The sequence below is a fragment of the Bombus impatiens genome, unplaced genomic scaffold (genome assembly GCF_000188095.3).
Source record: "Bombus impatiens unplaced genomic scaffold, BIMP_2.2 scf_0102, whole genome shotgun sequence".
Taxonomy (NCBI): domain Eukaryota; kingdom Metazoa; phylum Arthropoda; class Insecta; order Hymenoptera; family Apidae; genus Bombus; species Bombus impatiens.
In genome coordinates, this window is record NT_176521.1 from 2,374,358 (window position 1) to 2,399,787 (window position 25,430).

Genomic DNA, 25,430 nt, shown 5'->3' on the forward strand with positions numbered 1-25,430 from the left:
GCCCGTAACAGTAACTGGCCATTCTTCTCTTTTTCTGTTTTCTTTACTTTGTCTGCAGACTCATCGTTATAACGAACCAACAGTATTAACGCGATACATTCGATGCAAGATGCATTATATAGCTCTGATGTAGTGATAGATGAAATATCTAATCAATGGAATCAGAGCATGCGATCCAATACATGTACCATCTTATCATGTGGTGTTTTGTTGGTTTTGTCAAGAATAGTGAGGATACGGATAAATGTTTCACGTATGTCTTATGGATTGATTAAACAGCATGGAATTGGTCAGTTCGATTGAAATTGAGGAAGTGATAATAGTATTTTAATAGATCACGTTATTTTGCAATTGAAATGAAACGAGGACTTGATAAATTCATTAAACTGTGATATATTAAATATTTAATTCTCTTCATCCTTTTTTCAACAAATACTTTTATTTTTGTAGACGTATCATTTTGCATGTGTCATGTTTAAGCTGCAGATTTTCTTGTTTATATATGATCTTAATTTTACTATTATTAATTTTTATATTGTTAAAGTTTATGAGCATATCTGTTTATATAAATAATAAAAAATCAAAACTATATACAATTGGATATTTTATATATTGTAACCTAATAGCAACTTAAAGTTATAATAATTAACTTTGATAAATCTATCTTTAATTCCAATATTAATATCACTTTGATGCTTCACGAATTCACTATAAATATCTCATTACTTCACCTTTCAACCACCAGGGAAAGTTCGCTCAAAACCAGGCAATGGCCATTCATTTTCTCCCTCGTTCCTGTTTTCAATTTCCGGTGGTAGAGAGCTCGTCAAGACCGAGGAGCGGGATGAATCTGTGGCTTGCTACAGACACCTGCGGGATTTTGACAAACGTGTATCACGGCCAGTAGCAGTTTATCGATCCTGTCCTAATAAGACACAGCAGAGCAAAATGAGGCAAAGCTCCGTATGTACAACAGCCACACAGTGTAGACACCGACAGGGCACAGAAAAAGCGTGTGATAGAGAGAGAGAGAGGAAGATGAGGATAGATCTGATTAACGCGCCGTCTTGTCCCATCCACCTACCCACGTCTTCGAGGCTTGATTGGGGGCGATAAGCAGTTTATGAAGCAGCTCGGCCAAGAATAATAGATTAGCAAAAGACTGAGGCGTGAGACGATGTTAAAGGAAGAGGAAGAGACGGAGGATGAAGGAGAAAGGGCGGTCAGGGTCTATGGGGAGGAGAATGCAGTAAACAATGATGGGTAGCCTCCCGCGTTCAGTAACTGCCGCGATACTCTAACATGGGAACTCATTACGGGGTCTCGCGTGAGCGCATCCACCTATACTTGATTGCATTATAATATGGTCTGATCCCTCCCTGATCGTCAAGTGATTCTATTGCTAGAAGCTACATCGATGCGATCGATAATCTCTTTATACGTATTTGTTCGATATCGTTTCAGAATAAACAACATATTGGATCGAATTTTAATAAGGAATTGGTTAACAGGGAATGGACATTTAACAGATCGTTGATAAATGTAATATATTTCCTTTTACACGTCCCTTTCTCTTTTTTATTTTTATTAGTGTTATATTTCTTAATTATTTTTATAAAAATATAAATATGAATTTAGTATTATTAGTCATGAACTTAGTATTATCTATCCCTCAAGGAATGGATTTATGAAAATTGGTCTATGGAAATAAGTCACTTATAGTGAGACAAGATATGAGAGGTATATTAGTCGATATCAACAATCTAAATCATATGACATTGGTTTAAAATTAATTAAAGTCAAAATTGATCCTTCTACTATATCGAATTTTTATATTCTTGGAATAAAATCGGAACGAGAAATCATATTTTATACCTTTCTTGGACATAGAAGGCTTCTATAACAATTTTTAATGAGAAAAATACGCAGATGACGTAAGAGATGTAGCAAGGTAAACTCCCTTTGAAGGATGCGGCTGTCGCGGATATGTTGATTCGCATACGTATAGTGGTACAGTGTATCATATGATGACATAGCACGGATATTTTCTGTTTTACAGCAATGCTAGAATTCTTCTTATGTCGGACTAGATTAATGCGGCGCAGATTAAGTTCTGGAGCTTAAGAAAATTTTCCAAGATTACATCCGTTATTACGGCATAAGAAGCTGGTTAATGTTGCTTTATACGTCAGAAATAGGTATTAGAGGAGATGATTACTTCCTGCGAGAATGTGTTGATTCCTCAGGCCTTTGATGACGAGGTAGAAGGGAAAGAAAAAATTCGTGAAGAGAGAAAAATACCATAAGTGGCTCCACCCAGTAATAACAATGATATAAGCACTCTGGATATTATTTAAAATCTATTAGACTGGTTGATAGGCGTCTGTACATTTTATTTGAAAATAAATAAGAAATAACAAGTTGGCGTAATAAATGATGTGTTTCAACTAATTCATCTGTATATTAAAAATAAATTGCAGAAAATAATTTGATTTTATATCAAGATTAGATGAACACGTAAGTTTCCAAGTAAGTTTTTAATCTAGATGACACCTTTAAATAAAATAAGCAATGCGGAGATTCAAATGTTACGTTTTGAAAACAATTTAATTATAAAACAATAAAACTAGCAACAGATTATTTTACAACAGAAGTATCTATATACTTTCAAAACTGTTCTTATTTCAGCTATCTTTGAATAAGACACTGCATAATCTGCGCATTTGAGACACTGTAAGGCAATTTGTTCTTGGACATAACAGAATTATAATGACTATACTTTGAAGAATTTTTATTTCTGAATCTATTTATATAAATAAAAAGTCAGATAGAAAATTATCTCACTTGACAGCCAAATAATGAATTAATAGAAAAAAATCATTTTCATGTTTAAACGAATTAACATATACATAATTATATATTGTTTAAACAATATCCAAATCTGGTTGAAACTAACGAAAGCTGATAGATAATTCTCCTGAAATAAGTTAATCGCATCTTATAATTGTTTCCTGTTTAAAGTTTCAATTAAAATAGTGTAACGATACAAAACACGATAAAGTGCACATTAAATATCAAGTAAATGCGGCATAGTAGCGCTTCGAGAGAAATTTGTACCTTCCTCTTAACAAACAACGGTCTGAAATTGGAAAATTATAGCGAACAAGAAACGTCAAACAATTTTACCGTGCATAATAACGTAACCACTTTAATGCATTTTGTTATCCAAGAGCGCGGGCAGAGACTAAAGTGTCGTTTAACATTCGTCGCTGGAGGCCAGAGGCAGTTAGAGGCCAGGACCTTGGGCGAAGGAGCTCCGCCGACAAATTATGAGTAATAGCTGTAGAATTGAAAGCTACAGAATATTTTGCGGTAATCTGGCGTCGAAGGAAATAGAATCCATCACGGAGGTGTCTACGAGGAACTCATAACCACGTAGCCAAGGTAAGATAGTGGATTGCATGCGAAATACTCGCGTTTGTCGAGGAATTGCCGCACAGTGAAACAAATAAGGAGAGGGAGAGGACGAGCGGGTGGTTTGCTCGAAAGAAAAGGCGTGATAAAGAAAAGGGCCAATGTACGGGGTGGCCTCGATGCATCTTCGTGTACGCGACAGCAGAAGAAGAAGAGAAGATGAGGGAAAAAAGGAGCAATGAAGAGAAGAAAAAGGTAGAAGGAATCGAGTGGGAGAAAAGGAGCCCACGAGCGTGCTTTTCTTGTCGCCTCCATTCACGTGTCATCAGTCACGCGAGTAATGAGTGTCGGAAATACAAGGTTTCTTGAGTCAAACGGGGCTTTGCCCTTCTCTCTCGTTTACTCTATTCCCTCTATCGCGCAGCCGACTGCTCCCCTTTCTCCGTATTTATCTCCCTCCCGTTCTATCCTTCTGCCAGGCGAACTTCTCCACGCTATTTATTATGGTCTGTACGTGCATACGTGCGCGGAAAGTAAAGCGCACGTCTTCGGGACGACATCAACGTACCACGGGGTATACGTACCTACGTACAGGGAAGATGTTCGTCATATCTCGCGTAAGGATCTACTTGGGATGACTTCACCCGCTGCGTACTCATTCGTGCTTGACATAGCGACGCCTACTGAAAGACAAATGGTTAGATGAACGAACGGATACGAATAGTCACAGTGCAGACTATTTTCGCGACAGCTACCAACGTTCGAGATAAATGACGAGACAGTTTCGAGAATCGAGGGACTGCGAATCCGTACCTCCACCGTGCGTTGGCAATGCCACAGAATCTACATGTGCATTCATAACGTTAATGATAGTCGAACGTAACGTTGATGTTGCAACATGGACTGATATATGTATCAAGTTTCGATAAAAGTATTTTGCAATTAACGAGAAATGTTAATATCGATGCTTCCATTGATTAATAGACTGTGAATATCCATGCATTTGAATGCGTACATAAAAATATACAAAAATACTTCAAAAGCTTCAAAGCAAAACGTGAGGAGTTGAACGAATTTTTATTTAGGTTCTGTTTCTGTGGTTTTAAATTCACAGAAATACGAATTTGCATAAATATCCGCAACATACTGATAAAGATGAATTCTAATTAATAAAAATTGTTTTTTATATTGTGGAGTGGAAATAGAAATTCGTGATTTGTATTGTAGTTCGTTTCACTTGGGCTGACCAATCAAGTCTTAATCTACTTTATCAAACCACTCGGGTTAATTCTTAATTGTCATAGTGTTTGTTGACAAGTATGGAGAAATTTATTCTATGTTATTAATCAAGATCTAAAATTTAGTTATTTATTTCATCTCCTTAAATAAATGAATTCGCTTTTATAAGTCATTTGTTTCTTAAAAGTCGAACATAAATCATATACCTGGATAATCAAATCTAAAAGTTTTACAAAAAACAGAGTCGATCGACTTAGCTTCTTAAAGATACATATATGAAAGAAAGAAATTTCCTAATTAAAAATTAACCAATGTATTATTCTTCCTACATTAATTTCCATATTAACATAAATCTGGCAAAGAATATATACTTAATAAAATAAACAGGAAATAGATCCGTAGCATAATTGCTTTACTCGTTTCACTGAAATCCTTCATATTCAGCATTATTTATAGATACTTAAACAGTTCGTATTAGTTTTATTGAATCGTTAAATATACTCGAAATGGATATAGAACGTACATCATAACGACTACAGTGAAAATTCCTAGAATAAAATATGATTGATATCCCTCAGTTTATAAAGACGAACAAGGTCATCTCAAAAGTCAAGTACAATTTATATTCTAGTTTTGATACGATTATTGATAAGCATTTCCGAAAAACAGTAGTCCATCATTTGTCGATTTAAGCGTGAACACGATCGCTCCTTGACAGTGATTGAGAATCGAGTTCGACCAAAATTGAATTAACATGGACGTGGCATTTATCATTTATGATTAGTTGCGAGATTTGCACGTGAAATGTTTTGAATTCCATGCAAGTACATCTTCTTATACAGGATGCTATATATATCACTTCCACTATTAGCGATTTATGAAAGAAGACGTAATATAAAATAATTTAGCTAGTTCTTATTTGTAGTCGCCAAAAATTCTTATATACATGAGTTGTATATATATGAGTCGTTCAGATGTGATGTTGATCAAATCCATAAACTGAAATCACGATTACAAACATAACTTTCCAAACATTTGCAACTTATAATTATTTATACCACGTACATACGATAAATAAATTTATAACAATAAGTCATTTGTTTTTTCAGATATTGAATATTAATTGTCCATTTGAACAATGAATCTAAGGAATTCGTAGAAACTGGCGTTGGTCAGTTTGATTTCTGAAAGTCTCGCACACGAATTAACTATATTCGCGTAAAGATCTGGATATATATCCATCTGACCTAATTTTATCGTCAATCCAATTTCTTATCTCTGCTTACAAAAGAATTTTCGATATTTTATCGTGAGTACGTATAAGCGAGGATTTGGATAATTTTGGTAAAAAGAAACCTATGATCTGTATCGAAGGTAATGTGCAATGTGTATTGCATCCACCTGGTGGTTCGATATCAAATCTTTCGTCCGTTAATAACGTCGAACGACAAGCCTTCTCTGTTCGAAGAAGGCCAGAGAGAGCGAGTTCTTTGTTATCTTCGAGGAGGAGGCTATATCCGGCTAGTATCGGCTGAAGCAGTACGTGCTTCATTGTTACGGAATAAAATTTCATCGAGCGGACATTCCGTGCACCGGTTCGAGGATCAGCTTCTCCGGAATTCCATTTCGTTGGCCGAGAAACTAAGGATCTCTTCCTGCGTTCGTTAATAAAGAGTACTTTTATAACGATGTTTCATTACGCGGCGCGCACCCCATCGTTCCTTTCCTCCGGTAAGCAATTTCCCATCTATTATATCCTTTTCGGCGCGATGGTGTTAAAATTGCCGCGAGACTCTTCGCTTTAAATTACCTTCTTGCAAGAACGACAAGGAGGGCCATCAGGAGCGAAAGGACGGTCTCGAGTGTCATATCGAGTCGAGAGAATCGAGGATTCTTCGAGGCAAAGTACCACTTTATATCTCCTCCTATCGCTCGTTGCAGTCTACTTGCCCGAACGCAATTCCGCTACCTGACTATTCCTATGGAAAAGAACAAAAAAATCGCCCGATTCCAATGGATATAAAGTTATCCTCATGAACGACTTTCTTGTATCATCACTGTTTCGATATTAGTCGTAGCGAATGTGGCTGCAGCTATACGGAGTCACACTAACCTCCTACGAGTTCTTTCACGTAGTAACTTACTAATAATACTAGCAAACTGACAAGTTACAAGTTATTAATTATAGACTAACATTGTTTACGATAAACATTTTCATTGAATTAAACGTGTACTAAGTCGGTTGTAAAAAGGTACAAATTTAACAGTGAATGATCATATCTTTGTTTACAACCTCTTTACAGAGAATGCCTTTAGTTTAGTTTAGTCAAATTTATCATCACGTGTTTCATTACTATCGCTATTTATTACAATGGTATGTTATTAAGCGATCGACAAAATTTTGTATTCATGAGCGATGCGAGAACTATATTAATTATACGTGTAATTGAAGCCTCGTGAAAAATGAATTTCAATGTTAAACGCAACGGGCATATTAATATGCTGCTTGAAGCGACTTCCACGTCGATCTGTCCGCGGATACCGACTGAATAATTCAAAGTCTTCTAAATATTTCCGGAAGGCACTTTCACGGCTTTAAAATATTCTTCGTGAATCCCCTTATTTCCACGAGACTTCCTTTAAAATTCGTACAGGACGATGTATTCAGAGAGAAAACTTTGCATCTTTCAATTGATAATGAATAAAGGAAATTCACCTGTGATGTAATTCCAATAACGTTTCTGAAATGTAATCACTGTTTGGAATACTGTGGTTGTTCAGAATCTAAACTTCTTATGTAGAAGAAGGATTCGATCGGAAAGAAAGAAAAAATAGAACGTATCCTATTAATCATGATCTTATTATTTATTATGATCCTGCTTTTTATAATGTTCTTCGCTATGTTTTGTATTTTTAATTGCAAAATTGTATTAGTCAGAATATTGTATATTTAATAAAATATTTAAAAATAAGTGTTCTTCTTGTCTAATTTTTATTAATAATTTCACTAATTTTTATTTTGGTAAAAATACAATATCGAACAGCGTTAAACGTACATGTACGGTAATCTGCAAAGAAATCTTAATGACTGGCTCCGGGGTTAGTCTTTAGTATAATAATCCTAAACGTTTCAAGGTAGATGCTATTCCAGGCACCTAAATAAATGCTTTCGGAAATTAAGAAAAAATTCCAGAACTTTTTTTATTTTTCCCGCAGAGTTTTATATAATAATAGTCTTTTCATCTTATATCTTTTCATAGACTTTTATCGTAGAGATTACTAGTCGCTGCTAAATAAAATATTTTGCTAATATTTTAATGTATACCTAACTTAACTGATCAAGTAGATCGTCGAGAACTGATCAAAAAGATCATATCGATTTACTATGAAAAATAACAATATTTGCCCGGCTTCTCTGAAAGAATCATCCAATAATATAACGTTGATTTATTAAAATAATTTACAGCAAAAAAGGATCTTACTCCCTGCATGACTTTCGAATATTATAATGCTTCTCGTACAATTCATATCTTTCTAGTTTACTGAAATACTAGCAAAAAATAGCAGCGCTCCTTTTACAAGCTCCTTCTTCTTAACACACGAAGCAGCAAGAATAAAATAGATTGTGATTTCTCAAGAAAATTACGATTCACGGTTCGAAGAGTAGTAATAAAGGGATAAAAAGAATACGAAGGGCAGCGTAAAGTGACAAGAAATTCAGTGATACACGAAACGCGATCCTTTAACACAAAGCGTCGTGTATTTTGCATAGGAACGTTTAACCTTGCTGTCATCGTGAAGGTTACACGAGGATTTTCGCGAAGGTAAATACGAGAAGAGTACGCAACAAAATCCTTGGGCGCTTTTAATGAGGTCAGATTAATTACCGCGACGTATTATTAAATGCTGGTGGTGGCACCTCGGTAGTTTGAAGAGTGCGACTGGCGCCGCGAGCTATAATAACGGATAATTAAGAGTAAAAACAAAAGCAGGCTGGTTTTCACTATTCGACCCGGCTCGATGGAACGTCCCATGAAACGGATCGAGAAAATGAACAGGGCTGGGCTGCGCGATTCCGAATTATGATAACTGTAACGACGATCGTCCGGCCAATCGTATCTGAGCAACTAATCGCACCAACAAGGCCAAAAAGTACAACGTGCTTAATTAGCAGGCCGGTTATCGGGTCGAACGCGAGCACCTAACGTCAAACTGGTAACGAGCTACCGGGGGATGCCGGCAGCCCATTTAAATTGACTTGCATAACCGCGTTGCCAGAGAAAGAGAAAGACTAAGAGAAAGAGAGAGTGATGATGAAGAGGGAGGGGGGAGAAAGGAAACACGATAGAGAGAGAGAGAGAGGGAGAGAGGAAGGGGAGAGAGAGGAAGGATGACTTTGCCTCCGCCCCTGGTCCTGGTGGAAAGCCAGTAAAAACACGCATCTATTTCCATATAACAAGTTTATATATTACGCCGTCACCGGCAGCACGTAGTTACATTTGAATACGATGTCCTAAAGCCGAGAGCAAGCGGCGGCTGGTTCAGCAGAGCCAGCAGAGGTACACATAGGTACATCGGCCACGAATTAGGTCCGTGTGCACGGCCGGGCGATGAGCACCCAGCGTCGATTGCACTCCACGAATTGCAAAATGCAACTTGGCACAGCACGAACGCTTAACTTTAGGTAATTAGCGTGGGACGTTGAAGTATTTCGCCGCGCCAAACTGCCAATTACCACGGGCCCTCCTTCGCTTTACGATCGTCACACCCTGGAACGGTTTAAATTTCTTCGGACAGCTCTCAATTTACGACGCTTTTACTGCCCTAATGAATCTCGAGACGCTTCGGAACGTGAATTTTTTTCCCTTTTCCTCCCCTCATTTTTTTTTTGTTTTCTTGTTGAAGTCTCTGTTGCGGGACCTCTATTATCCCAGCGAGCGCAAGTTCTTCCATCAAATCAATAGGGAGACACACATACGTGCACTCACGTTCATAGGTATTAGAATACCTCACCAGTATTTAGTCCAGTCTCATATGAAATAGGATGACTAGATTAAATTATTATCAAGGAAACAGTCGATCATGATGTTGCATTCATGCGAGGTTCATGATTTAAAAATTTCTAAAAATTATTCGCAAGACTTAGCTACAAGAGCGAATGAACAGTCTTCATCGTATATTTTTGTACGTTAATGGTTTCAATAATTCTCGAATAATTTCTGAGTTTACCTTTATTTTTATAACTATCTTAATACTTATGAAAGGAAGTATATATACAGCGTGAAACTATAGGTCGTAGGAATCAACGTCGCTATGGCTTGAAGGTTCCTTGAGAAACACTATTTATAAAAAGTGGATAGTCACAGGCGGAGATGTAATGCGATGGTAATAGATTTTTTTCGCAAATACAGATGTAAAGAAGATTTCGAAGTACCTTCATCTCGCTTTCTTTTTTTCTAAATGAAGCTATGTATGGAGTACTTATGTAGCTGTTTTTTTATAGGTAGCGCCATAATAGCTATCTAGATGGCTTCAACGAGCTATAACGGCAGATGATTTGGGATAATGATTCTGGCATTACAAGTGATGTTGAAAGTGGTGACTGCTTCGTTGAAAAACGTGAAGGTAACCGTAAAATTCCCTCTAAATCCCTACCCATAAAGAAACAATCTCTTGATTTATTGAGCTCCCCAATTGATTTCTCTACATTAAAATGAAATAAATCAGTCGAAGCAAGGTAATCGCCCAGCTTATATTTTTTTATACCGAGTATATTTTTAAAACGTTCTTTTAAACAAATTTAATGTACCTCCACTTGATTTATGATTTAAATGATTATTTATGATAAATATATCCGTTTTTTGATCTTAGATTGTCATCTATTACATCTTTCTTATAACGACATAAAAAGACGGCAAAACGTGTCTTACTATTAACAATTGATTAAAAAAATTTTTTTCCCACAGTCAAAGAAGAATTTGATCCTGGAAGAATTAATAATCTATTTTTGCACAAACGCTTTCAATTTTCTCGTTGGTAATAAAATACTGATAGTTTCTAATTTAATCTAATTTATAGTTATCCATTTATATTAACTTATAATGAAGTAAGTACATAGTACGATTATTCTGTTGTTTTATACATTTCATTTCAACATATCAAATTTCAGATACGAGCTTTGTACGTATTAAATAACAAACTGGGGAATAACAATTTCATGCACAGATATGTAAGAGAGAAAATTAACGATATTTCAGTGAAATATTTTACGGTGTTACAGGTAATTCACATGTTTCTGCTTACTATTTATTTTCAGAAAACAAAGAATTACCATTAGCAACGGAAAATTCTTTTATTTCCCTTTTCACGTTTATTTTTAAAGCAGATATTCCCTATGCTTCGTCTTTTTTATGAAACAAATACCTAAAAAGATTACTCTACCTGGATTTATCATCCGGTACTTATTTTATAAAATCTTATTTACCAAACCTAGATATAATGCATCGCATCAAATATGCACCAAGTCGGATTACCTCTCTAAAGTATCTGAAAACAGGCGATTTAAACCTTAAATACGTTAACCAGAAAAAACGCGCAATGAGTATAAAACAAATATTAAAACTGGTCGTTAAATAAGAAAAGCCGATGTTATCGAACAAAAAGCTGATTGTTTCATCGCGTAAGCTGCTATTCACTTAAACGTGTTTCACATCCCTTTAAATGTATCAGCACTTTCAATTGCAATAAAACGTGTTAGAAGCACATGTGTATAAAAATCAACATAGAAGCTACACGTAAGGCGGCTTATGGCGTTGGTCCGTAAAGCTGTCGGTAATCACGATCAAAGCGTAATGAATCAAGAAAGGATGTGCTGATGGTACGCAATTGGCTTAGTTCAATTATAAATAACACGACGGTGAATGGGCGAACGAGGAACTAGAAGACGTAATCACATCCGTTACAAGCGGAGGAGACGCGGGCCGAATTAATTATTATGAGGAAATAGCTATGCCGCCTTATCGGCGATCGAGAAATTATGGATGGCTTGATTAAATATCTGCACAACGAATGCATAAGGACAACGAAAAACAACGCAGCAGGTTAAAGAGAGGATTCACGAGGCTGGCCGCTGGTTTGCACCAACCACCGGGACAGTAGGGGGGCTGTAGTGGCCGTTCGAGGGTCACGGGTTGTTATTAGCGTTAAAACAAACGGCCGCAACGTAATTATCGGCCCCGTGCCGCAGCAGGTAACAAACGAGGCCGTGCGATAGCGTAAATATTCTCAAAACGAAAAAGCTGAACAAAGAGGGTAAACGAAAGAGATTGGGTTGTATGCACGTGAAGCTTGTGTTGGGTATCGTTCGTTTATGAGCGACGGAGAGCAAAGATCGGAGAGAGAGAGGAAGTGAGAGAAAGTGAGAGAGAGAGAGAGAGAGAGAGAGAGAGAGAGAAGTGGGAGGAGAGAAACGAACAGGATAATCGGAAAATAGATGAAGAAAGAACAAAGGGAAAGGTTGCTTTTGTCGACGGGTCTGAACATTGCCACAATGCCGTAGAGCCATGTTATAGAGAAGTTTCGGCCGACCACCGTGAACAAAGAGTATTTGCACGGCTACTGTGCTTTGTTTGTCGAATATTTTGCCCATAATCGAGACACGAGGAACCGTTTCGACGGAGAAATACGCGCACGGAGGCCAATAGAATTTGCAGAGGCAAAACCGAACTCGCGCCTCTCGCACGCCGCGAATCGCGCCGCTATGATTCGTGGTTAATGTATCATAGCACCGATTCGCGAACGGACAACGCCGCCAACAGAACGCGCGCAAGCGCAATTTGATGTTTATTGTTCGTTTTGTAGCTTCGCGACTAAAAGCGTTTGTTATAACGACAAGGAGGAAATAATCTGGGTGGTGTTGTACAACGATTTTGTCATTAGTCGATGAGCGCAAGTGTTTGTCGGCCATTCTACAATAGCTCCAAACGAAATGGAGCGCAAATTGTAAAGAGAAAATGTTTAATCGTATCGTGTTGTATTGAAAACCGTTCAATAGCTCATTACGGCCTCGAAAAATATTTTGCGAACGACCAGTGCATCGTTTGCTGATTGTTTCAGTTGTGTTAAAAATGTTACATGTATTGATAATACTATAGGTAACAAATGATTAAGAATTGTATGATCGTAAAATTGTGAAGATAGGACTAACAATTAAACGTGTTGTTGCAAGAAATTTATTACTATTTTTATTTTGAAAATAGGATGACGCTTTATTCTTCGCGTTAATTGCGCATTTTTAATTAAAATGTAATTACAAAAGGTTTCATTTTTATGGAAAGGAAATCTAAAACTTCTTCTCTTACAAGAGTTAATTCTCAATTATTTTCGATTTAATCTTTTAGAAAGATTATTTTTTTTTTAATTTGATGTTGAAACGAGCGCTGAAACGTCGTATAATCCTAACAAAGTTGAAATATAAACGTAAATACTAAAAATATTTCAAAAACTAACTATTCAATTTCATGGATTACATAGATTTCCAGCATTCAGCAGATTTAAATATTCGCAAATTTAAAATTATTCAATTTTATCTTTAGATATATACTTGACAAATTATTATGAAATTTCGATAATCATATCCAAACAGATAATTCTTCCATTTCCGTGCAACTATAGTAGCTATACATTAATATAATTTAATTTATCTATAACAGTTCAATTATTGTTAACATAATGATGTATAGTATTAAATGTGCACCTTTCATTTTACTGCCTTTCAAATAATACTATTTGCTTTTTATCGTTCTTCGCTTATCTTTCAAGCCCTACATTAATAGGTTATTACGATCACGTAGAACATAAGCAGTAGATAAAACGCAGCAATTATGTAACACTTTTAAGATATAATTTCAGATAAATATAAATATAGAGATCAAAATGAATAAAAGTTAATATCTTCTGGAGTCTTAATCACCAGGAAAGAGAATCAAAAAGGGAATAAAATTGTAATAAAATTGTAATATAAGAAATAAAATATTTCAGTTTCGATTTCTACATAAAACAAGTGGGAAAATTTCGCCGACGACTTAATTCCAGAAATTATTTTTCTATATTTTTAGAATTCATTTTACAGTAACTTGTAAACCAATGTTCGCAAGCTACGCTACAGAAACTATACACGCCCCTTTACTTGAAATTTTTTACCTTAATGAAACGTATTTAATACGCGAATGTAGCTACACTGGCTCCGAAATATTAAATACATGCACGCACCTGTTTCGTATGCATATTTCATGAAACACCAAGGTGAAAGACCATTTATATTTTGAATTGCGCTTTAAACTGAAAAATAATAGAAAATATATTTTTCAGCAGCGCGGTGTATGTATGGTATTTTTACAAAAGTCCTAAGCCATTTAGAATGATTTTATAATTACAATTAATTGTATATTTTTATGAAATATGTCTACGGTGGTTACACGGAGACAAATTTTTAGACATTCTCCTTATGATTGTATTTATTCCTAGACCTTTCAGCTTTAAAAATTTTTAAAAAATAATTCAATAAATAAAGTCTTGAATTACATATATAGTTATAAATATTATAACGTTTACTCGTTATATTTATTAAAATTGAGTTATACTAATTATATAAAAATTGTTTGAAGTGCTTGCAGCTTGAAATACCAACAATAAGATAGTAGATTCGTCGAATGATTATTTAACTAGAGCTTCTAAGAAATTTTTCCTATCGAAACGATAAATAACCACACATAATATTACACCAAATTAATCAACATCTTTTTAACAAATTACCAATACTTCTTGAATTCAATACTTGTTAAAGGATAACAATAGATTCAAAATACGACCAAGTACTTTTACATTCATTTATGAAATCAAATTCTGTTTCAGCACAGTACGGTATATACCAACTTGCGTGTGATGCTTTAAATAAGAATCTCATTGAATACAATCATAATCGTTCAACTCTATATTGGCAAACAATCAAACTGGTGGAGAAATCGCCAAGATCGGATTCGAGTTGTGTAGCTCGTTAGCAAAGTTAGATGGTTCGAACATTGGGATCCACCGGTTTAAACCGAATAAGGTTCTGATGCCAGATTATTCAATAAAGCATCTTGTATCAATTGTAAACCATACTCTCTGTGGATTAAATTGATCGGTACGTTAGCGCGCCTTAATGAATCCGTTCGTGACCATTCTCTGATTTCGCGTAATGAATAATACGAAGCTCTCTCGAGCGGTGACGAATATCGTTGGCTATCGATTCAAGATCTACGCTCGATCACGAAAAGCAGTATACCCTCTGCACTACGTGTGCATGCGGAGGCTCCTCCCGGTTCGAAGATAATGAGGATTTTCAAATTACCTTGGGACATCGTTATGATGTTCGGAGAATTAACGATGGGTGGATATCTTCTCCGCGTGGGGAACCGTGCGAACACACATTCCTCGGTATATTAGGTTTAGGTAAGCATGCGAGTTAATCACGTAGACACAAAATGCAATATGCAAAAGAAGAGACAGAGATATCTAAAGATAGAGAAAGGTGAGAAGGGAGAGGAACGAGAGAGAGAGAGAGAGAGAGAGAGAGAGAGAGAGGGAGATAAAGAGATAAAGGAGATTCTAACTCTCTGTACGATCAACGCTGCGGGAGCAGAGTAGATAGGTGCATCCTCCCGTTCCGAGTAAGAGTCGATAGATTGGACTTACTTCGTCTCTGCCTGTTTATGCTTCTCCTTCTTTTATTTGCTCCTTCTCCTTTCGATTCAGTGATCTTCCCTTTCTCCCGTTCTCGTTCGCCGGGGCAACTGTAGCTCCGTTTTGTGAAGGACTCTCGAAATGAATGGTATAACATTAAGCGTATCGAGGATATAAGGCGGAAATTCTGCGAAGATTCGTTGAATTCTAGCAGAGATTCCCATTGAAAAGTTATAGCTTGGTCTGGGTACCGTGTATATGCGGATGATATAACAAGGATGTAGGGATATAGGATGGTATCGTATTTTAATTAGTTATACGAGAAATGAGATTTCTCGTATTTCCTTTATATATTTGTAACATATATTTGTATATACCTATATTTCAAAATGTATTTATACGTACTTTTAATATTTTGTATAATTGGAGATACTTTATATAAAAAGTATTATACTACTAAAGAGTACTACTTATGATAATAAAGCAAACAACCTATGCTTCATATAGCCAAGGATACAATAGCTGGTAATATGATTTAACATATATAATCATAATATAACTGTTCTTCTATTTTGATATTATCAATCCTAATGCAGGAATTTTTATACAAAAATCGATACTATTAATTTCTAGTATAAGGATTTTCATGGAAAAGCACAATGCACATCTCATAATTCCTTTCCCAACAACCAACTGCTTCATCGCAATGTCCATCATCATTCTAAAATTTCCTATTTCTAGAATCAAAAAAGCATAAAATTGTAAGAAACGCGGAAGAAAGGTCAGAATGATGTGTCAGTTTTCTATTCATGAGCTCTGGAAAGTGAGATCTCGCCACGTGACCGAAATGGCCGATGTCGAATTAGTTACGTAACACGGGTGTGAAAGAAGCGAGTGATTTACGCATCCACGGCAATAGCAGCGCTACGTTTGACTTCACGTTTTACCCCTCAGGCTCCTTTAGCCCCGCTTCAAGTTCATGGTATCTCTCTCTCGGTATCGTTCCCGTCGAGCGTTCCACAGGAGCGTCACTCCCACTCCGCTACTTCCTCTTCTTCTGGCCGGTTTCTCATAGTTGCGACCTTGCAATGCTGCAGGAAGGCCTGCCGCTCACCGTTCCCCGGGCCTCATAGGTCGGCGTGTTGGACCGTTGCAGCTGCAGCAGAGGAACCAAGACGACGAGTCGATGATAGTATGTAGTGTTGGCCGATGGTGGTAGTGACCGATGGTGGTGGCGGTGGCGGCAGTGGCAACGGCAGCGAGCCACGAGGAGGCAGTTGCAGCAGCGCTGGTTCACCTCGTACTACGAGGACGAGACATTGGCCTACCACGCTCGACCTTGCCAGTTCGTTACTCTTTCCCGCTTCTCTTATGCATTATACGCGGCTATCCGGCTATGTTCGTGCCATCCCTTCCCTTCTGTCCTTCTTTCTACTCGCTCTTCCTTCTTCCCGCTTCGCCGCTTCCATTTAATGCCTCTCCTCTATCTCTTCCCCACTCTATTTCTATCATAGTTGCTTCGCTTCTCTCTAGTCGTCGTACCAACTCTTCTATACCTTGCAACTCTCTCTCTACCATCTTCTCGATCCGGCTTTCTTTTTATATATCCATATAACATACGTACACCTTCCTCCATCTGTCTCTTTCTTCTTTCTTACGTCGGTTGAACTGCTCACCGTGGAAGAAAAGCATGCGTAAGCCGCTTCGTCATCATCGCACGGTCTCATTTATCGTGACTACGTTTCCCTCGAGTCACGAAGCATGGATCAGAAGAAGGAATACGATGGGAGTATTACGTTGTCGGCGGTGGTCGAGCTCCGTTGCTCCAGCTTCAAGGGGAATACCCTTCGCGACTCGAATTATAATTAATTAACAACAGTCGTGCGCCGCGCCACGGTCCGTGATAATATGTCGGCTGGCTCCATCAAGCTTCGTTAACGCAGCGATTCTCCCAACAACCACGACCGCCACTCTCAGGGACTATAAATTTCGCAAATTACACCGATCGAGCGTTAAAACCAGTTCGAACAGTGAGAATCGGTTTCTTGTCGGGACAAAGTCCTCCGATGTTCTCTTCGACGAACCACATTTTACCAACTTTTTTTTTCCAACCCTGATCGATTAAAAGGGCCGGCACATCGACGCATTTAATTGGCGATGAACGCTCAGAGTATCCAGAGGACAAACCAGCCGCGAATCAGAAAAAGAAAGATTCTCCTTTTACTGCAAACACTCCGTACGTTTGTCATTTTAATCGAATTTTAGAGACAGGAATTTTAATCGATTTTAACGTAATTTGATTTTAGGTGGTCTTTGACTTTTTGATAATGAAGTTTTCTTAACTTTCAAGAATTTGTAAATAATATTTAAGATATTTTTATTCAATTAATATAAAGATTTTGTTATACCGAATCATACATTAATCGCTAAGTATCTAAATTCGTTTTTTGATATACGGTTGCTTTTGAAATATGAAATTTATAGCCGAGAAAAGAATATTATCAGAAGATTCGCTTCCTTTCATAGTTTAATAAAATGTCACGAGTAAGTATAATAAGCGTATAATATTTAAGAAATACAGTGCGTAGATATGTAATTTTCAAATCAATCATTCCCTTCGTGAAAATTTATAACAATAAAAAATTTGCACTATAGAAACATAAAAAATATAAAATATTTCGGAAGAATATACGAAAAACAAATCTCGAAACAAGTTCAAAATAAATCTCTAAACAATATTGTGTACATCTTCAAAAAACAAGTTTCTCAGAAATACAGATGTTGTTTAGGAGACAAGTATATCCATGTACAACCTTATTCACATTTCCATAAAATATGAGTGTACATACTTTCTCTATACGGTCGTTTAAATGCTCAATAGTGGAAGCTGTTAAAGACTCCACGCTAAATATAGCGTGACAATTACAAGGATGAGAAATGTCGACGTGTTAATCGAGGATTGAGTAACACCGTGAAATTTCCAAATGGCTTACCACCTGCAACGCGATGTATTAATGTAAATTAATGGCCGTTCGATTCGATCTCTTAAGACTTGCGGAGACGTCCCGACTTCTTGCTGGTCGGAAATCAGAGAACCGAGAGGGATATTCGAGGTTCAGACCAGGTGGACCAGGGATAGTATTTCTTGCGCATCGAGTTTGATCTGCACGTTCAAGGCGACAGCCGAGGATAATCGAGACGAATGTTTCGTTTAGAAGCGAGTCGATCGAATTCCTGTGGCTTTGAAACGGGGGATACGGAAAGAGAGACGTGGCCGATATGCGGTGAACGATCGAAATTTTTCTTCGGCTCGGACTTAACGGTGACAGGTACCTAGTCCATGTCAAATTGTAAGTCGATATCCGGCCGGCTAGTCTCTGTTCCTCCTTCTTCTTGCGCCAGAGTAACGTAGCATCTATTTCAGAGATATCTGTTGACTGAGAGGATGGATGTTAAAGCGACTCGCTGACTTGAACCGGGTACATTGAACTCAGCTGCCGCGCGCCGCCGCGCTGTAGTGCAACGTCGAACGCATCCTATGCTTATAAACCGTAACGACACGTGGAACTAACGGACTTTGCCTGCAGCCCATCTACACCCGCGGGAGCTGTTGCAGCTCTCTTCCTGTCTCACTCCACCAATGACTTCCGCCAACTTCATTTGGGAGTACGCGTGTACGCGCGAAATTGTGACCCAACATCGTATGATCTAGGTAGCAAAAGTCATTAACTCTCGATGGATGTTGTTATTACAGTCAGGTGCGAAGATGAAACGGAACGCGCCACAGACATCGGATCCTGTCACGCTTCGAACGACTAGCAATGGGCTTTGGCTTGTCTTCATTGCTATTCGGTAGTTAACGATACTGATGAAATGTCTACTTAGACGGGTAATAAACCAGTTTTACGAACAACTGTGCTCACAGCCGTGTGTATATTATATTACATAGAAATCTATCTCCTTCCAAATTGCTGAGAATGACAGTAAAATTACGTCTCGTACTTTAAGATGCGCTATTTTGTGAGCTATGTGCACTCGATAAAGACTTTTATGTATTTTTTCGAGCATCGAAGATGGGAGAAATGTATCTGTAGCTTTTAATGCTTTTTATTGCAGTTGGTAATGTTGGTGTGGTAAAAAAGACTTTTGGAGAGGAGTAAATTAGAATTTTCAAAATAGAGTAGTAGTAAATTTTGTAGTGTTTATCTTGGAAAAAAAATTAAGATAACGTAAAATAATTATTCTTTCGTTCATATTTCCGGGATATAAATTTCACGTTATGTATGATACAAAATTAAATTCGTCGAATCTTTCTTATCGGTAGACTAAAGTATTAAAAATTGATTTCCTTTCGATAAAGCTATTTTATGACATTCCATGTTCTTTTCCCTCATCCTTCATATTAAAATTAATATACTAATAAGGTAAAAAGAAAGGTTGTTAGGTATTTAATATTTTTACCAAAATTATTGAACAACTTATATGTACTTCCATATTTTGTTTCTATCAAAGTATATGCCACTACTTTGGGATTCCAATTTTATAATAAGTTAATTTAGATATTTACATGAAGCTAATCCATTATGTTGATCCAGACGTCTCAAAACCTTCTATTTTAATATAAGAATAATTGATTGTGAAGGTAACGCACCCAATGTACTCCGGTTCCAGAGCGTCAAACAGAGTTGAACCCGATTTTAATTAAAACTTTCCATCGAGAACGTAAATCTGCGTGGCATTCGCGAAATTAAAACGGACTGTAAATAAACGGTGTAAAGATTTATTCTTCCTTTCAGAAAGCTTGTTTCTTATACCAGGAAACTCGTAAAAGCTTCAATCATTTCAATTGATATCAAAATTTTACAACTTTCTCAATCTAAATTTACATGAATATTTGTTTCGCTGGTACTTGACATTTCTCTATTTTCATCTTCTGAAACATAAACGCAAAAAATCAGACCAATCTGCAGTATCTTAGAGAAAGCGAACAAAGAGGAGAAAAAAGAGAGAAAAGGAATAAAGCAGATCTGATCATTTGACTGGAAAACTTCTGCAGAATGAAAATTTGATCGATTACTACTAAGCAAATACAGCGAAGCAATGCATCATCGTTTCGAAGTGAACACTTTGATCAATCGTGGTGCAGTCGAGTGTTTCCGCACTCCATCCCGTATCCTCTCTTGGTGTTCCCGATGCACAACAAGTTCAAAGTACTTTTCGAACGCTATCTGCAATTCGAATTTCAATTTAAAATCGAAACCCTAGCAGTTAGGTATTGTTAGACGTAGTAACAAGCATGTGCGATGCCAATGAGGACGACAGCTACTTTCTTGCACCTACTCATTTATACTCATTTATTCTCTCTATACTTAGTTATTCGTTCCATTTTTCCTATTAACCAAGTCAAATCGATCGGACGTGTATATCGTAGCGATTAAATTAATAGGCTACTGTTAAATCGTAGTTACATATTGAGTTGATATTTCAGAATTGACACGGCAGGTCTCATTAAAACCATTTCAGTCTGAGGTATACTTTCTTCGAAGCTGACCATCTCTGCCCGTAATGGCGGATGTAATGACGAGAGTAAATCTGATATTACAGGGACATTGGCAACCGAGAACACGAAATGTGGAATATTAGAACTATGTTCTAAGTCTACGTAGCAAAATTGTAACGTATAGTGTTCTATGATATACAATTACGTAAATGTTACGAGAAATTTCTTATACTTTTTTTTGGAAAACAAAGATGGTAAAAAATTTCTTTGCAGTTAGATGTAAAAGTATAGTAGAAAGATGTGCTTTGGAAAATAAGGTTTCGCTACTAGTATACGGCTGTCAAGTATTAAATTATTAACTTTCTTCTTGGAATCTTTTGAAGAAAATCTCTTAGAAACGTAAATTGTACATATTATATACAGTAAGGTTAAAAAAATATATAATTTATTATACAAAAACATAATATCTCAAATATTTAATATATGAAACGAATAAAATTGATAATAGACATTCCTTAAACGAAGAAATAAAAGAAAATAAAGTAATCTCATGAAAAATCTGAAGAAAAATGAGGATGACGGATTAATGAAATTATTTCCTGGGACACAAAATGTGCGTCCATCGCTAGCCGACTGGAATGAAGAGATTCTCAAAGAAACAAGGGAGATATTGGCTTCTGCCTTCTCCCTTTTGTCCTAAGGGCAAGAACATGAAGTAGATTGATAGACGCATCAAAAAACTGTGATGTCTGTTCACAGACTTCCGACGAGCGCACGAAATGCCTCAATTATGAAGACATATTTTAAGAATACAATTTTATGCCTAATAGGATTTCACTTTTGCCACTAAAAACGAACATTATTGAACCGTTACAAGTAAAATACATTCAATAAAATATTGTATTATTATGTTAAATTATTAACGGACTATGGATGTTCATGAAATTTCATATTATTTGTGAATGTAACCAAACAAATAAATCTTAAAGATTTGTTTCACATATTAAATATTATAGTGTGTTTTTTTTTATTTTTGTGCGTTGTATGCGCCCTGTATATTTTTACGCTTTTAATTTTCCCATAGATGGATGAACTAATAATCCGTGGTTAGGAAATTTAAAAGTTATGCACTACAGACCGAAATTTTCGAAACATTACATGTAAACCCGAAAAGAAATTAACTTTTTATACTTTTCCCTACCGTCTCCCTTCAATATTCCTTATCTATTTGATCCATAGTAATCTCGTCCTTTATGTACTCTTTAGGAAGACGGATCACTACTTCAAGGAGATATTAATGTATGAACAGCAGTTATATCCTAGAACGCAATCGGGGTATGGGGTTGTTTGTAGAAGCTACTGTAACCTCGAAGTGGCCTTTGGCACCATGATTATTCCCTTGCTTAGTATTCCAGTCATGTGCTGTAATAGATAACCAGTAAAAGATCTTTATCGAGTAAATTAAGCGATTGATCATTTGGATGAAATCAAGTTATCGGATATATGGTAGTGGCATATCATGGAAAAATAAGACAAAATTATTACCTATATTCGACGCGTTATATATTAGTTAAATTCGAGTTAAATGCAATGTGAATCTTCTAACGCGATTGTACATATAGCTTAAGATACGACTAATCTCGATAAATTGATAATTATGCACGAGTTACATAGATCATTCACGTGAAAGCTTTAAATATAAGATACTAAATTTGATGAGTTTCCATCCATAATAAATACAAATAACTTTCAGTAAGAATTTCTGTTGATCGGATCATCAGTAAGCTTGATGAATTTGAAATCCTGCAAATCTTTATCCGGATAATCGATATTTTACTGCACCCTCGTTAAGTTTTATAATAGTTATAACATTTATTGCTAGTTCTGATCAAAGCAATTTATCTTTATCCAGTGTTTCTGCTGAGCTTCTCAACTATAATCGGATAGCGAGTGATACGCCAACTACTTCATTACTCGAGTGTCATAACTTTCGTTGTTATTTGTAATGGCAATAAAATAAATTATTCTATCCATATATGAGTCGCAAACACTATCACATCTCACACATGCAGTAAGTCTACTATTGTATATATGATTCTACTATAGTAAGGAACATCAATCGCCACACGGATGTCTTTTGTTCTACTCCAAGATAACCTGTATATAATTAAATTGGCTCTAACGTCATCATGTTATCGCCGGGGGTATATTACGGTACCTACAAGAGCATCTGACATGTATATTTTGACATTCATTAACGAATATAAAAACAGAAGCACTTCTTTATTTAATAAAGAAGAACGAAATTTTGGCAAGTTCTATTAGAAGACAACTTAACATATGCAATAATGACAAAACGTATCTGTACACCACTATATTTATTATTAGATTTATATGCACACTAGTTAAGTAAGTTCAGCCATTACAAATTTCGTATCACTTAGTAATACTTTCATATTATTATAGAAATTTGATACTATATATGGAACTGAAACGTAGAATCTAATAAAAATGAAACGCTTCATTAGAAAATAAGAGTGTGTACAAATACTTTTTGCAACTACTATAAATAATATAATCTAGACAGTATGCTGGTTCACAAAAACAAACAGAAATTTATAAGCAATTAAAAAGAAATAAAAAGGGGAGTATCTCAGGAATTTTTATAAATATTTTTGCAAATCATAATACAAATAAAACTTTTTAGGTTTTAATAAACACTTCATAGGTTTTAATAGTAGCGAATTAGTATCAATTCAGAGGCCAGAAGCCAGAATATACATTCAGTAATAAAATTCATCAATTCGTCCATTTTTTCCCATCATAACAATATCCACGATCTACGATATCTTCGACGATAATTTCGAAACGACGCGCTCGATATCATCTAGCGCGTTGTTAGAGTCACGAAGCTACGATGTGATCCAGCAGACAAGAAAGGAAACCGATCTTTCGGACTTGCTTTACCGATTGATTCCCTCTCCATGTCCGCAGCAAAGAGTTACCTGGCCGCCACTTAACGAGTACGTAGACATCACCATCACCGCGCTTTCCGAGGATCACCCAGCTGCTATGACTTATCAAATATATTCGATCGGCCGTCGATTCTCGGACGTTACCCCTGTATTTTCATATACGTGACTCGTTTTGCCCGTGATACTCCCTCTTTTGCATATTCTTCTACACTCGTCGAACGATCTTCTCGTTTTGACGTAATACGCCAACGAGAGGTTAGTATACTACCTATTGAGAAAGTTGATTCCTTCCCGAGAACATTTTCATTTTTCCAAATGATGCTCGAAATTGATTTAACACTACAGCGCTGAATACGACCATCCACTTGCTGTTTTTTATTTCACGTTACTTTGCCGCCCTTAATCTCACAGTCTACGTCTTTATATTGGTACTCCGTGATTCTTCATATCTTCCTTAGAATATCAGACATACAAAATATCGTTTAAATTCTTTTCTGAGTAGTAAAATAAGTATATATGAAATGTAGGAAGAAAGAAATATAATTATTGCTCAATTTCTCAAAAAACGTATTTACTCCTACCACTAGTCTGTTTGTTGAAAAAAGATCGTAGAAATAATCGTAAATCCCAATATGAATTTGAAAGAATAATGTTTATAGTGTTTTCATCCTTTTTGTTGTTTAATTTATGGAGTTGATCAATGTGACTTGTGCTGTGATTAAATATTAATCTGAAGCCTGACAGTTTAATTGTTATTTTATGTGTGTATATGCCTATAAGTAGTAGTATAAATTACAGTAAAGTGTAAAATATCTTGGAAGAAGCCATTAAAAGGGAATAATATCACTGCTCTTAATTTTTTTAATACACGCAGGTATTACATTATGTCTAAATACCTTCGTTCCAAGGAAATTTTCTTTATATAGGAAAAGCAATTCTTTCATTATTTGTAACTACTCATAAATCTCTCATAAAATCTCATTAGATCTCTAACAGTAGTTTAAAATAATTCGAGTTATTGTAACGTGCGTGTTATCCATTGTCAGTGAAAACGAAGCAAAACGGACAAAAGAAAAAAAAATGAAGAACAGGAAGAATCAGGTACAATAATTAAACCCAGTAATTAGTAACAATTATACGATGGTAATTACGACGACTATAAAACTATAGCTCAATAAATTTCTGTTACAAAAGCAGTCGTATCGTATATCTTAAACTTTTAATTGTAGTTTTAATTGTAGTTTTAGCAAAAACACCAAAATTATATTCACCGCGGAGAAACAGATACTGCAATAAATAGTAGAATTATGGAAAACCGCAAATCGCGGTGAACGAACTGCTGGCGAACTTAATTTATTTCGACGCGTGTATGGCAACAGAAATTAAACGTAATATCCTGGATAAACAATAATCGTACGGTCGAACGCATTACGACGTTTTGATCTGTTCACATTGTGGTCGAAAGTAAATATTCCGCGCGCGACGTTCTATCATTAATAAGCGGAATGCGTCGACGAGCGTGCATTCTGTGGAAGTTGGATGCGGTAGACATGGTAAACTATATAATCCGTCGAACGCGG

At 36.2% G+C, this 25,430-nt stretch overlaps 1 protein-coding gene and 2 long non-coding RNA genes across 5 annotated transcripts in view; 1 reads left to right on the forward strand and 2 right to left on the reverse strand.

Moving 5' to 3' along the window:
* The window catches only part of LOC100749628 (autophagy-related protein 16-1), a 608,083-nt gene that overhangs the window by 371,191 nt on the left and 211,462 nt on the right, over nt 1-25,430 (reverse strand). The gene's annotated exons all lie outside the window — the stretch shown is intronic.
* LOC117151182 lies at nt 592-15,704 on the reverse strand. Its single transcript, XR_004460919.1, has 2 exons — nt 15,388-15,704; nt 592-870 (listed from the first exon to the last, which is right to left on the reverse strand). It is a non-coding gene; the product is annotated as an uncharacterized LOC117151182 (long non-coding RNA).
* Nucleotides 18,026-19,288, forward strand: LOC117151181. The gene is made up of 2 exons (XR_004460918.1): nt 18,026-18,704; nt 18,800-19,288. It is a non-coding gene; the product is annotated as an uncharacterized LOC117151181 (long non-coding RNA).